The sequence below is a fragment of the Anabrus simplex genome, chromosome 1 (genome assembly GCF_040414725.1).
Source record: "Anabrus simplex isolate iqAnaSimp1 chromosome 1, ASM4041472v1, whole genome shotgun sequence".
Lineage (NCBI taxonomy): Eukaryota > Metazoa > Arthropoda > Insecta > Orthoptera > Tettigoniidae > Anabrus > Anabrus simplex.
Window position 1 is genome coordinate 1,587,142,650 of NC_090265.1, and position 14,796 is coordinate 1,587,157,445.

The following is a 14,796-nucleotide window of genomic DNA, read 5'->3' on the forward strand; positions in this document are numbered from 1 at the left end:
GGTTATACGATTTATTAGTTTAATGAAAGTATTATAACTTAGGTAGTTAACATTTGACAATTAAACTCGACTCTAGCGTGCCCTATGACTATGAGTCATGCTCATGACCACTCAAAAGTACCTGTTTTATATTGGGAAGTACGGCTCAGTATTGTCTCAGTTCGTATGTCACATCGTTGCACAAGACTTCAATAATATGTGGACAGTAAGTGAGCCGACTGACGCAAAAACTTAACCAACAGTATGTTGAATCAGAAAAACAGTGGGCTACTGTACATCTAGGGTAGCCTATACAAAATATGACCATTTAAAAAAATCCTCTGCTGATAGAAAAATACAGTATATATTTTCAAAAATGACTTAGCGAGTTGGACGTGCGGTTAGTATCGCGTAGCTATGCGCTTGCATTCGGGGGATGGTGGGTTCGAATCCCACCGTCGCCAGCCGTTAAGATGGTTTTCCGTAGTTTCCCCATTTTTACACCAGGAAATCCTGGGACTGTGCCTTAATTAAGGCCATGGCTGCTACCTTCCTAATCCAGAACCTTTCCCATCCTGCGTCGCCGGAAACCTTCGATGTATTAGAGTGACTAGTATTTTTTCTCAGAAAGGAGTTCATAGTATGAAGACCAGATAGCAGCAGCGAACAATGAATGCTGTTGCTGCTGTCTTACCAGTACATACTACACAGATGCAGTAGGAGCGTTGACTAATGTGCCGTGAATCGGATCAATGTATCGATTCAGTAACGTGAACGGAATCAAATGAATCGATTCAGTAAAATGAATCGAATGTCCCATCACTACCCACTATCTCCCGAATAATGGATACTGGCCGCTCTTCAGCGACTGCAGCTATAGAGCTTGGTTCGCAGTTTTTTAAATGGAGTTTTTAAATTTGCATTTCAGTTGTAAATCTCTATTTTCACAGGAAATGAATCACAGTTCAAAATACCGATTTAATTTTCATCCATTCTGTGACAAGAGACCACCGGCGTTCTAACTCCTCATTCAGTACTTTAATGATTTTAGCGATATAAAAGAATAATTGAAAGTTCACGACTAATACAGCATTGCAACAAAACAACTTGCCACAATACATAAATTAATAGGCCTACAATGAAATGCGATCATAGCTCTCAATCACAAAACAAAACAAAACAAAACAAAAAAAGGTAAAAGGAACAAACGAACTTACCTCCTTACAACCAGCTTGACAGACTACCCTTCCATCCGTAGTGAAATTGGGATCCGCTGTGATCCACTGCTTCAGCCAGTAGGATTTAGACGATTTTTCTTTGGGCATTGCCGCAAACACACTTCTTTTTCTTCTTCCACTTCACAATAAATGACAACACGTTCTGAACCTAAAGCGTACGCGTTCAACAGTTCGCATCGAAAGGGAGTTACAGGGCATATGTGGGTTGTGCAACATAGTTAGACGTTGACTGGTTCTCGCATATGTCTTAGGAGGTTGGAGGGGTTGAAGGCTCCGAGGTCAAATTGTTCCTTGTTTCTCCTGATGGAAATTTCCCTAGAACTATTTCTGGTGACTACTGAGAATTCCCATTTTTTTCGTGGGGTAAACAGATACTGAAAAAAGAGAAGATAATTCTGTCGAGCACACTAGCTACAATATAATGCAATGGAAGAAAATTGGCTTTTTTAAAATACAGCCAAAAGGCATCAAATAGGCATTTATACTCCAAATAGGCACAAACCCCTGAAATAGGCATTTATAGGCACAATAAAACCAACGAAATATAGCTAAAAAGACCTTAAAACGGATTTATATCTCCAAAGCCTATGTTTCTGAACACAGGAATAAAATAGGCAAATAGGCAAATTCCCGTCTCTACTTATAAGCTTTAGGGTCTTCTTTCCTAGTTTGCTGTTTTCTTGTTGTATAGCCAGCTCCTTTGCTGTACTTAGAAATACCCACTGGGGGAATCATATGGGCTGAAGGCCCATGATTACTGTGCATTTCTTACGCTTACGGTATGTTGTAGAGTGTTTCTGTACTTTGAAATTATCATACAATACGGATATTAAAGATAGCTGTATGTTTAAGTAAGAAATACGCACCGGCACGAAGAATCGATGATGAAAGGGTTGTGAACATTCTAAAAGCTGTGAGGTCCTTCGTTTCAAGGAAATAATACCGTACCGTAAACCACTTACTACTAACGGTTCGGCATTTGTTGTTTGTTGAATCCAGAGTCTGAAAACTGGTTGGATTCTCAATACTTCCACCATCAGCTGTCATACAAAGCCCTGAGGTCACTGAAGTTGTGTACTAAGCAAATAATAATAATAATAATAATAATAATAATAATAATAATAATAATAATAATAATAATAATAATAATAATAATAATAATAATAATAATTTCTGAACTTTCCTCAATTATATTGGTTCGGCACTAATGTCGTATAAGTCTAGTTTTACGGCCAGCTGCCCTTCCTGGCGCCTACCCTATGTAGAGAGATATATTTATCATATGGCTTTTAGTGCCACGAGTATCCGAGGACATCCGCCTCGTGCAGGTCTTTCTACTTGACGCTCATGGGTGGGGTAATGATGATGATGATAATGAGGTAGGGAGAGGGTGAAACCCGGTACCGGCACGTAGACTTCTCCTGTCGAATAACACCAAGGGGTCTACTCAGAGCTTTACGTCTCCATCCGACGGACGAATCACCATCAACAGCGTCATATGCCCTCACTATGAACACTGAGGAGAGATTTGGAATTGAATCCAGGCTTTAGGCACGCAAACTAGTGATTGGAAATTGTATACCACCACCCCTCCTAGTATCCGGACATTTGCGGTCACTGAGATGTGTTTGTGCACGGGGAGGATCGATCGAGGCGCGAGAGATTTTCGGTGACGGAGATTTGCGGTTACCACAAAATGACGAACATTTGCCATCACTAAGATGTGTTTATGCTTGGGTTGTGTCGGCTGAGGTGGGACAGGTATTTGCCTCCAGAGAAGTGCAGTCATCTCTCTAATCGACCAAGATATTATGTTTCTGCTCAAGTTGGGAGGTCGTAATTGAAATAACCAATACTCTTACAGAAAATAAAATAACACCATCATTTTCCTCGTTTCATTTCACGTTAATGTAGGTTTGGAGTGTGTGATTTATATTTTAATCTTTTTTTTTTATCGCAGGTGGAACGCAAAAAAGTGTCCGTTTTTGAACGTGTTTCAACCATTGGTCTATTTTAAAACATTGTTTCTAAAAAACCCGTCATGTTTTTGGAAACATAAAATCCTGCAATTCATAAGCAAAGTATAAAACATCCCAATGTATATTGTGTTAAAAGTTGGATTCGATCAGATGACGGTTTTTGAGAAATTTCTTAAATTGCTTAAATTTGACGAATGGTTGTAACACTTTTAAAGTCGGACATTTTTTGCGTTCCATGTGCGATAAAAAAATATTAAAATATAAACTAAAAATTCCGAACCTATATGACCTAACGTAAAACTAAATGAGAACAATGATGGCGTTATTCGATGTTCTGTAGGCCTATTGGTTATATAATAAACAATCTCCAGACTTGAGTACACATAATATTTTTGACGATAGTAAATGACATGTTTTAAAATGCTGATTCCCATTACACTTTATTCAGGGTTTGTATTGGCATAGCGATTGTATTCAAATCATGTTGACGAGTTTAAAATCAGCTGTAACTAAGCTTCATCAATTATTTTTGTCGACTTTAGGTTAGCGTCATTTTGATTTTGTGTCTATGTACATTAAGAACATCTAAAGCCCCAAGAAGATTAGGCTAGTTTTTCGCTGCAAGAAATTGCCTTTAAGCATGACCTGATGTCGCTGCTTTGTTCACATTTCTTTCAATACTGTCATCTTTCTTCACATATTTCGTCTTCCTCCGCGTATCTTCATGATTCAACTCTAGTATTATGTACATGCACTTCGCCGCTTCTGCTTCCTTCTTTAAACAATCCACCAAATCGTCGAATCGAGGATGTGGATTTCCAATTAAAGCGTTGATCTTGTGATGCCATATCTCGAAAGCATTTTTCTTGCAACAGGTACACATAGTGATTGGTATTTCACTTTTTTCAAGCCATACGTCTACAAAATAGTCGAAGAAGTCCGCAAGATTTTCTGTAAAAGGAGCCTGAGAATGGATCACCAGCCATCGCTCATTAATATATTTTGGCTTCAAAAATGCCAAAGTAGCGCACATGCGGATGTGGAGACGTATATCTTCGTTCTCGTTGTAGTTCCTCATGAGGTCAAGTTCCTGTTTCACAGACACTGTTTCGTGTAAAAGAAGAAAAAAAAAACCAGTCACTTAACTCTACTTTTCGTAGGGCTGATATAGAAGCTGCTTCGAAGTCAGTAGTGATTTTGTTAAAATTCCATTGAGGACAAGGTGAAGGAAACGAATATACGTTTCTTACTTTTTGTTAGGCAGGAACGCAAAGACTACTGGAAAAATGTTGCTTTCATCACTCCGGCCTCCAACTCTTGAACGTGCCATCCATTAAAAAAATTGCGCACAATGCCTAAGAATACCTCTGCCTTTTTCGCCACTAAAAATTATAATTGTTTCTCCCATGCCATCGTCAGCTACAGGAAACGGGCTGCCATTATTCATCAGTAAGGCTTCTTCGTTAAGCATTATCTGAGCACTTGTTTTCGGTTCTATTTAAGTCCGCGTGCACGATTTCGTTGCCGACCCATTGTTCTTTTTAAAGTTTCTTCAGCTGGTATATCAGTGATAAAGTCGTAGCCCTTGTTATGCATATCACTCAACTCCTGCAAGTAAATCTGTGATAATGGAGTCGGTTCTTCTCTTGCTTTCTTCTTTGCCTCTTGAACCTGCTTCTTCACTATGAAGACCGCTACTTCAGATGGCCCATACTCATGGTCGACGGTATGAAGTATTTCTTCGCCTCCTGTCCCCAGCTGTCCTTTACATTTGTTCTTCTCCTTCAGACACACCCGGGTGACGATGCCATGTTGACTTTCACTATACTTTCTGTATTATGCACAACGGTTTGCCTTATAAGTAACTGCCAGCTCCATTACAGCACACAACAGTAATTACTTACACCAGAAAGTTTCAATATAGAATGGTGTTTGTGGCTGAAGGTCTCTAAATAATGCGCGCGAGTGAAGAATGTTGTTCTCGAAGCGAGCGGGCAGGAGCCCAGGCAGGTTAGCGGGGATGCGCCGAGATTAAGCTAATGAGGCCCACCTCCTGTGATTGCTGGGGAATTTCTGTGAGTGGGCACAAGTATATCTCAATGATTGCAAATGTCCGCTGATCTCAAATATCCGGCAACCTCTCTCCTACCCTGCTCACCAACATTTTGATGGTGAAAATATTTTCGACCAACGAGACTGGAACTGGCTAACCTCGGTGTCAGACGGTACAGACTTGACGCCATAACGATCATGTCCACAAGTCGGGCTTGTGGACAGATGTATTCACTATTGACTCTTCCTGTGGGGCTTGTAGAAGGGCATTGTGTGTGTATGTGAAGAAAGTGGTGATGGTGATTACTGTTTTAAGAGGAATACAACTAGGCAACCATCCTCTATACAACACTAATCAAAGAGAAAAAAATGGAAGGGATCCGACACTTCGAAAAATGAAAGTATCGGCCGAAGAAAGATAAGGGCCACGAAGGGCGTGAAATTGAAAGACTCCCTAGGCCTCGAAAACCTAATAGCGTCGGGATCGAAAAAGAATAAGAGTTGACCAAGGGAGGTCATATAGGATAGATGAAAGTGAGGAGCCTGGCATAAGTAAGTGGAAGCAATACTAGGACTCAGCTAAGGGCCCTGCGGTCGCCAACCCACGCTCAAAAGTTCAGAGCCCCTGGGGCCCCTTTTATTCACCTCTTACGACAGGCAGGGGATACCGTGGGTGTTATTCTACCGCTCCCACCCACAAGGAGAGTATATGAAGAAGAGTGTATTGGTACAAACACAAACACCCAGTCCCCGAGCTATAGGAATAACCAGGCACAGCTAAAAACCCCGAATAGGCAGGGAAACAAACTAGGGACCTTCTGAACCGAAGGTCACTACGCTGACTATTCATCCAAGAAGCCGAACAAAATTATTAATATTATTATTAATAATAACTCCTCTATGTTCTCGGTAAATATCATTATGGTTGGAAACATAAGACACTAGGACCTACCTGAGCAGGAGCGTAGAATGTAATTTGGGTATATCAGTAGGAATGTTAACATTTCACAAGTTGTAGAGCTAAAAAGGACTAGAATTGTATTAGGGCTTGGTGGAAGATGCATTGAAAAAGTGAGAAGACCCAAAGATATCCCGGTGACTCAGGATGGCCGCCTGAAATCCCTGAGCGAGCTTACGCGACTTTACTGGCTATTCATTTTATTTGTACCGTTTCTCCGGAAAAAGGTAGAGGCATTCTTAGGCACTGTGCGCAATTTTGTTTTAATGGATGGCACGTTCAAGAGTTGCAGCAAACAGTTCGCCCATTCACTCAGACCTTGGAGGCTGGAACGTTTTTCCAGTCGTCTTTGCGTTCCTGCCTAACAAAAAGAAAGAAAATTATATTCGTTTCTTTCACCTTGTCCTAGCTGCCTCTGTGGATCAGCGGTAGAGTGTCGGCCTCCGGATCCCAAGATAGCGGGTTCAAACCCGGCAGAGGTAGTCGGATTTTTGAAGGGCGGAAAAAAGTCCATTCGACACTCCATGTCGTACGATGTCGGCATGTAAAAGATCTCTGGTGACACATTTGGTGTTTACCCGACAAAATTAATTAAATCTCAGCCATAGACGCCGAAGAGAGTTTCGGTTTACTCGGTCTGCCATCTAGTGGGGGCCTAGAGTAAAACGGAACGTCGAAATTGACGAGCAGACAGCCAGATGGCGTCAAATTGAAATGTCTGCACCCGGTAGCTGAGGCCATACGATTATTATTTATTACCTTGTCCTTACTGAAATATTGGCCCAAAAATGGCTCAGAAAATGAAAACGAAAAGGAATTTTGGTACTTTCAAATTTGACAGACACACTCATATAGCATTCATATTGTAGCACCCTTTTTAAATTATAGTTCATAACTTTCAGACATAACTTATTTTTATTATTTAAAGAATGAAGCTGTGCTAAAATATCATATATTAATGAAATATTGTTAAAATTATAAAATTTGCGCTGAAACCAGCAATAATTTTACAGTTTATTATTTTAATAATGTTATTTGGTTTTACGTCCCATTAACTATACCTTTATGGTTTTCGGAGACGGAGAGGTGCCGGAATTTTGTCTCGCAGGAGTTATTTTACGTGCCAGTAAATCTACCGACATGAGGCTGACTTATTTGAGCACCTTCAAATACCACCGGACTGTGCTGAGAAGGCCAGCGCTCTACCGTCTGAGCTACCCAGACCGGCGTTAAATTATTATTATTATTATTATTATTATTGTACTGTGCGCTTTTCGTCGCACCGATATGGATAGGTCTTATGGCGACGATAGGATAGGAAAGGGCTAGGAATGGGAAGGAAGCGGCCGTGGCCTTAATTAAGGTACAGGCCCAGCATTTATCTGGTGTGAAAATGGGCAACAACGTAAAACTATCTTCAGGGCTGCCGATAGTGGGATTTGAACCCACTATCTCCGAAATTCAAGCTCACAGCTGCGCCTTCCTAACCGCACGGCCAACTCGCTCTGTCGTTATTATTTTAAATTTTCTAACCCATATGACTAATTTTCAAGATAACGATCCAAAACTTTTTTACCTGAGATATTCTTAAAAATAATATATTTGTAAATGCCATAATTTCGGGAAAACATTGCATTATTAAAGAAAAATTTTAAAGTTATCTTAAGCGAGTCATTGGTACGGTAACTTGAAAGCGAACATCTTCACCATCAACAGTTTAAATTTTCATCTTTTTCTCTGCTACATAACAAAATCGTCATTAACTTCCAAGTTTCAACCCGTTTATTTACAGCTTTTTCGTCTCTTTTCTGATAATAGCTTTCCTTTTCCATTTAAATACATTACATTTCTCTTCGAAGTCTAAAGTATGTATCAAAGTCTAATGGATTTAAGCAAAAGAGGATTGCATTTGTTTTTAACGAGAAGATATCTGGTGCTTTTCACAAGTGAGGTTTGTTTTGTTTTCTGGTGGAGACGTTTGATGCGCTTGCGTGTCGTTGCTAGCCGCGGGGGAATGTACAGTAGGGTGTGAGTGGCCGAGGAAACACACACGACCCACACCAGCCGGGTGAGTACGTTTTTACTTTCTGCGTAGCTGCATATTATGACAAACATCACAGAACAAGTGGGAACAAGTAACGTAGGGAATTTTATTCTTCTTCTTAATTATTCCGTACTTTATATAGGTATTACTAAAATTTACCGGGGGAAAACTTAACAGGAACTGGAAGAATTTCTCGGCAGCTCGTATTATTATTATTATTATTATTATTATTATTATTATTATTATTATTATTATTATTATTATACATTGCAATCAGAAGATACGCCGTAGTAGCGACGAAATAATGAAAACAAATTACAGGGCTACAAAAAATTGCAACTACCACGAAAACAAAATATTTCAAGAAATTATACCAAAATAAGAAAATTCAAAATAATGAAGTGAAGTAAAGAAATATAAGTTATGAAAATTTATTTACAGAAAATAATTTACAATATAACCTTACAACTGTCGTGAGATAATTCCAACACAACCACTCGAGGAAATCACTGAAAATTTACAGAGTAGGCCTATAACTTAAAATATTACGTTACAAGTAGAGCAGCACAATAAGTATAACGTAGTCACACTGTATGTTTTCACAAATAAATACGATTAATACCTTAACACTACAATTTACAGTGAATTGAGCAGTAAACCGACACTGCTAGCATAACACTGTCAATACAAAATCATCACATGAAAATGTACACAAACTTTACAGGATACTGGAGTCTACTTTCTACAATTGTACTGTTTCAGCCAAGAGCAAGGTAGTTCGCAGAATTTATGTAGAATATTTATAGTTGTTGTTGATGATTTGTGTCTGGACGCCTTTGGTTATCAACCTACGGAAGATGCTGTAGTTATGTAAGTAATAGTAGTTGTTTAAACACAGGAGTTAGTTACATGTCTCGGGTTTCGTAATAAGGTACTTTCATTGTTTTTTAATGAGGATTTCCCACATAAATACACGTGTAATAGCCTTTCTGAGCGCCTACATTCCAGTCCCGATTCTCCATGCGGTATAGCTTATCAGTTTAGCGAAACAGGCGAACGTGATTCGGGATATTCACTATGAATGATACATGGTGTACCTTCTATGGTGTTGGGGAATACTCCACTTGAATTGTTGTATCCTGGATAAATTATCGAGTAAAGTGACATCAGGTATTCCCTGCGCCTAATGACTTTGGGTTATTTCTGTTTTTTCTATTTGTTTTATGTCGTACTGACAGAGGCAGGAAGGAAGCGGCTGTGGCCTTAATTAAGGTACAAACCCAGCCGGGCCTAAAAATGGAAAACCACGGAAAAACTCTTCAGAGTTGCCGACAGTGGGGTTCGAGCCCACCATCTTCCGAATGCAAGCTCAAAGCTATATGACACAAGCCGCGAGGCCAACTTGTTTGGTTGACTTTGGATTGATAGTTACGTAAATCTTATGAGAGTCCCAACACTTGCAGCAACTTATAAACTAATTGTGCTGGTGTGAATTTCAATAAAATAGTGAAACATGCAATGGATTCTACATCCCGATGCCTATCAGAGACCTCGACCTTAACAGTTCAAACGTAATTGGGGGCGTGATAGTCGACTGGCATAATCGCTGTCTTCTCACCAAGGTGACCGTGGTTTGAATCCCTTTTTTTTCCAATAAATGTTACATTCGTGTGGTTTCGGTTTCATGTTGATATGATCACGTGTCACGTAGAACCACTAGCTTTCGCTATTTTATAAACTAACTTATTCTCTTACACGTCTCTTACACGGAGGCTCCGGGTTCAATTCCTGGCCAGGCCATGTATTTTTACCTGGATCTGAGGGCTGGTTTGAGGTCCACTCAGCCTACGTGATTACAATTGAGGAGCCATCTGACGCTGAGATGGCGGTTCCAGTCTAGAAAGCCAAGAATAACTACCGAGAGTATTCGTTGTGCTGACCACATGGCACCTCATAATCTGCAAGCCTTCGGGCTGAACAGCGGTCGTTTGGTAGGCCATGGCCCTTCGGGGCTGCTGCGTCATGGGGAAGTGGGGGGGGGGGGAACTTAATCAGTGTATTTGGCGGTAAAGCTATATGTTTATGTTTTTCATATTTTTCATAATGTCCGACTCCTTAGCTGAATAATCAGCGTAGAGGGTCCTGGGTTCGAGTCCCAATCGGGCCAGGAATTTTAGCTGTGTCTGATTAATTCATCTTGCTCGGGGACTGGAGTTTGTACTCCTCTTAATACACGCCACTTCATATTTACACAACACATAACTCTACCAACCACCAAAAACACACGCAATAGTGAATACGTTTCTCCACATAGGGTCGGCGTCAGAAAGGACATCTGGCCGTAAAACTGGGTCAAATCCACGGTACGAGCGCGTGACATACGTCACACAGTTGGCCTCACTAGAGTGTGGAATGAATGGCAGAAAAAGAACGTCGTCATCATCATATAAAGGCGAAGGAGATTATGTATGTCCACACTCGGGCGCGTGCGTTAACCATTTTTGCTAGGAAGGCCCGAACAGTGGGAAATATCCAAGAAGAAGAAGGAGAAGAAGAAGAAGATGGTGATGATGAATTGGTCCGAGACAAATATTTCATTCTAATCCAGGAAAGAACGAAGGGACTTTGCCACATTTTACCTCTTTACTGTTGATAATGATCGTTATGAGTTGTCCGGCTTCATGGCTAAATGGTTAGCGTGCTGGCCTTTGGTCACAGGGGCCTCGAGTTCGATTCCCGGCAGGATCGGGAATTTTAACCATCATTGGTTAATTTCCCTGGCACGGGGGCTGGGTGTTTGTGTTGTCTTCATCATCATTGCATCCTCATCACGACGCGCAGGTCGCCTACGGAAGTCAAATAAAAAGACCTGCACCTGGCGAGCCGAACCCGTCCTGGGATATCCCGCCACTAAAAGCCATACGACATTTAATTTTATCGTTATGAGTTTACATAGTTTAAAAGTGGTCTAATTCCAGTCACGCACGAACGTGCTATTCCTTTGCGCGCCCGCGATTCCATTACATTTTTTTCCTGACTTCTCTTCGAGGAAAGCTTCGCTTGAGATGCCTTTCATGTAGAAATAAACACAAGCAGGAAGCTCCAATTTATTGTATTGTATTATTATTACGGAATGTTGGGTGGTAAATCCACGTCGCGTTAGTCTGCCGGAGTGTTTTCTCGGGTACTAGAGCGAATCGAGATTCCCTTGGTGATAGCTGCGGGGCATTCGCCGAGGGAGGCTGCTTAATGAGCGATCAAATTTAATAATAATAATAATAATAATAATAATAATAATAATAATAATAATAATAATAATAATAATAATAATAATAATAATAATAATAATCCTGGCCATGGAAGCCGTGCAATAAGGCTGAAGATGTTGACACGCTGACCACGTGACTCTCCAATATATGCAGGCTATCTGACTGGACAACAGACGACTTGGAAGGTCAATTTCTTATTTTGAGATGTATGTGCCACGAATTTGTTTTTCTTTAATAATAATAATAATAATAATAATAATAATAATAATATCCGGCTCCTCGATGAATGGTCAGTGTTGCAGGCTTTGGTTTAGAGGGCCCCGGGTTCGATTCCAGGGTGGGACTTGGAGAAAATGAAGTGGCGCATGGCTTTTAGTGCCAGGAGTGTCCGAGGACATGTTCGGCTCGCCAGGTGTCGTTTAGCTTCCAGCACATTAAGGAAATCCTAGTGGAAAAGATTCCGACACTCCGGCTCTCTTAAAATTTATAGCAATTGAAGGAATATTACGACGACATTAACTTTTTTTAAACATCTAACTATGGGAGAGTATGTATCCCTTGACAAGCTTGATTCCTTCTTAAATAAAATGTGTTGCAGGTTTACTTTGTTTGGAGTCCACAAATATGAAGCTGCAATCTTTCGTACCCTTAGGGATAGCCTACTATTATAATCACTGGCAAAGAACGACTGGGAGTTAAAACTACTTGCGACGTTTGAACGACGATGTATAGTGTTATCTGTGCGATGATATCGTCTCATTGTGTTAAAATAGTGATCTTTTTTTTTTTAAATTTCGAGGGCAGCTTAATTTTTTCTGCAGATCTGTAAGCTAAGGCAACTGTACAAATCCAAAGCTCCCTCTCAACATGACAACTTCCAGTACTAACTCTACTGGAAAAAAAAAATATTAAGCCTACATTTCGAGGAAATTAACGGGTCTGTATCTTGGAGATCTTCCTCATTTACTGCCATTCTAGAAGAATACACGGCTTGAAAGTTCTACCTGCTCCAATTTCGTGTTTTATACCTGGCATATTATACCTGAAATATTTCAATCTCATTTTTTGTACCTATTGGTCCTCTAGGTTCCACGTGTAACTTCCCTCACTATCTGTATCATCCACGCAAAACTAGTATAGTGCGCGAACCTTTTCTTGATACCTGAGCTCCCTAGTACTGAATCGGTAGATCTCGGTTATCTTCGAGATTCGTATTGGCAACCTTTGACACACAAACTATGAATCACCGTGAGACATCTGGTGTGCCCTTTGCCTACTAGTACTGTTGTTGTTTACACAGCAAAGCTAAACCATAGAATTCATGTTAGAAACAATATTCGCATCGAGAAATGTTATATAATGTGTATGTGACACAGTTGTTGGCTTAAGATAATAAAAGTAGAAAATTCATATCGATCGATCATATTATCGATTCAATTCAGATTTCATTTCCATTCAGTTAGCAGTATAACCGGAACCGGGAGAGCTCCCTCCTTACTTCTCACCCCCGTAACACTTGCTATCAAGAAAAGGTTCCCGTACTATACCTTCTTCACCGATTGCTTAGTACCGTTGACTACACGGGCGAATTTATTATGTTAGTGGTGGTGCAGCTTACAAGGAAACCCTTCCATTTTAAGTTTCCGATCTGACTGAGATTTGGTGCAACGACTTCAGTAGGAATGCTTTATTCAGCCATATCAAAATTAGTTGCCCAATCGTATTTTTAGCACCTGTTTTGGGATGTCAATGTTTGCTCATTTAAATACCGCAGAGACAGGAGTGAGTGGCGGGAAGCAGGTAGAGGCGGGGTGGCCGGCCAGTTCATGTGTCACGCTCTCACTCGTTCTCTCTCGCACACAGTTTACTTCTCCACCTCTACCTGCTTCCCGCTGCTCGCTCCAGTATACGCGGTGTTTAGATGAGCAAGCTTTGACACCCCAAAATACGAGCTAAATATACGCCAGGACATCTACTCTCGATATCGCTGAATAAAACATTCCTACCGAAGTCGTTGTACCAAATCTCAGTCAGATCGGAGACTTAACAATTGGAATAGTTTTCTTGTTAGGTATCTCTCTCACATTTACTACCATCACGTAGGCTGAGTGGAGCTCGAACCAACCCTCAGGTCCAGGTAAAAATCCCTGTCCTGGCCAGGAATCGAAGCCGGGGCTCCCGGGTAAGAGGTAGGCATGCTACCTCTAGACCGCGGCACCGACATTCAAAAGGTCCACCTAATCTAACTTCATGTTGTATACCTTGTATCAAATCCTCGCGTGTGTCTTCTGAAGCGACATAGTGACATAGCACTCGCTTTTCAAACTTCTAGTTTTCATAGCATTAGACCAGGGCCATCCAAACAGCGCTCCCCGAGCGCTAGCGCTCTGGCCGCGCTCCAAGCCAGTGCTCCGAGCGCTTTGAGGGAAGGTAGTTTCGGTAGTGGAGGGAGGAGCTTGGCTGGCTGAGCGAGCGGTCTGTCCGCCGGGCCGAAGAGAGCAGCAGATTTTTTAGTGTGCCACTGAGATTTTATGTGTTAAAAAAACACCATTTGTAGCACCACTACCGTGCCAACCACAGGGATGATTACGGTGATTTGACAGACGCCAGTCGCCAATCGAAGTTGGAAGGATTGAAAGAAAATTTCAAGCAGCACTGTTCTGTATTGTTGTTTTAATTTTTAAATGCTTGTTTATAAACGGGAATGAATAAATGATTGAATTATCTGAAGAACACAAAAGTTGTGACTTACCGTATTTTTGTCTGACAGGAGATTGAGGAGAGTGAGGTTGGTGGACCCACTTTACGAACAAGCTACAAATGCTCGTCGCAAATTGCCAAACCAGGGAAACCCTTCGCGGAAGGGAATGTAATCAAGGAGTGCCTAATGGACGCGGCGGCATGTATTAGTCCTATGGAGCTATTTGAGAAATTTCACAAAATATCTCTTTCTCCTCACACTGTGGCTCGCAGAATAGACAATATGGCCGTTGATATGGAACAACAATTAATGGAGAAGGCAGCAAATTTTGTATCCTTTTCCATCGCCCTCGATGAATCAACCGACATTGCGGACACAGCTCAGCTCGTTATTTTCATTCGAGGGTGGATGACGATCTTCGGGTCACCGAGGATTTCCTAGACTTGGTAGCTCTCAAAGACACCACTACCGGTTTCGATATTTTCAAAGCAGTGGGGGGGGGGGGGGGTTTGAGTCAATGGGATTAAAATGGTAGCGGTTCACGAGTGTAACGACGGATTGAGCATCTGCATTACG

General features: G+C 41.0%; 1 protein-coding gene across 1 annotated transcript in view; it reads left to right on the top strand.

The window, feature by feature from the left end:
- The first annotated feature begins 8,251 nt into the window (after nucleotides 1-8,251).
- The window catches only part of LOC136881068 (uncharacterized), a 101,059-nt gene continuing 94,514 nt past the window's right edge, over nucleotides 8,252-14,796 (top strand). The window contains exon 1 of the mRNA XM_067153681.2: nucleotides 8,252-8,274. The gene's annotated coding sequence lies outside the window, so the exon portion shown is untranslated. The remainder of the gene's footprint in view (nucleotides 8,275-14,796) is intronic.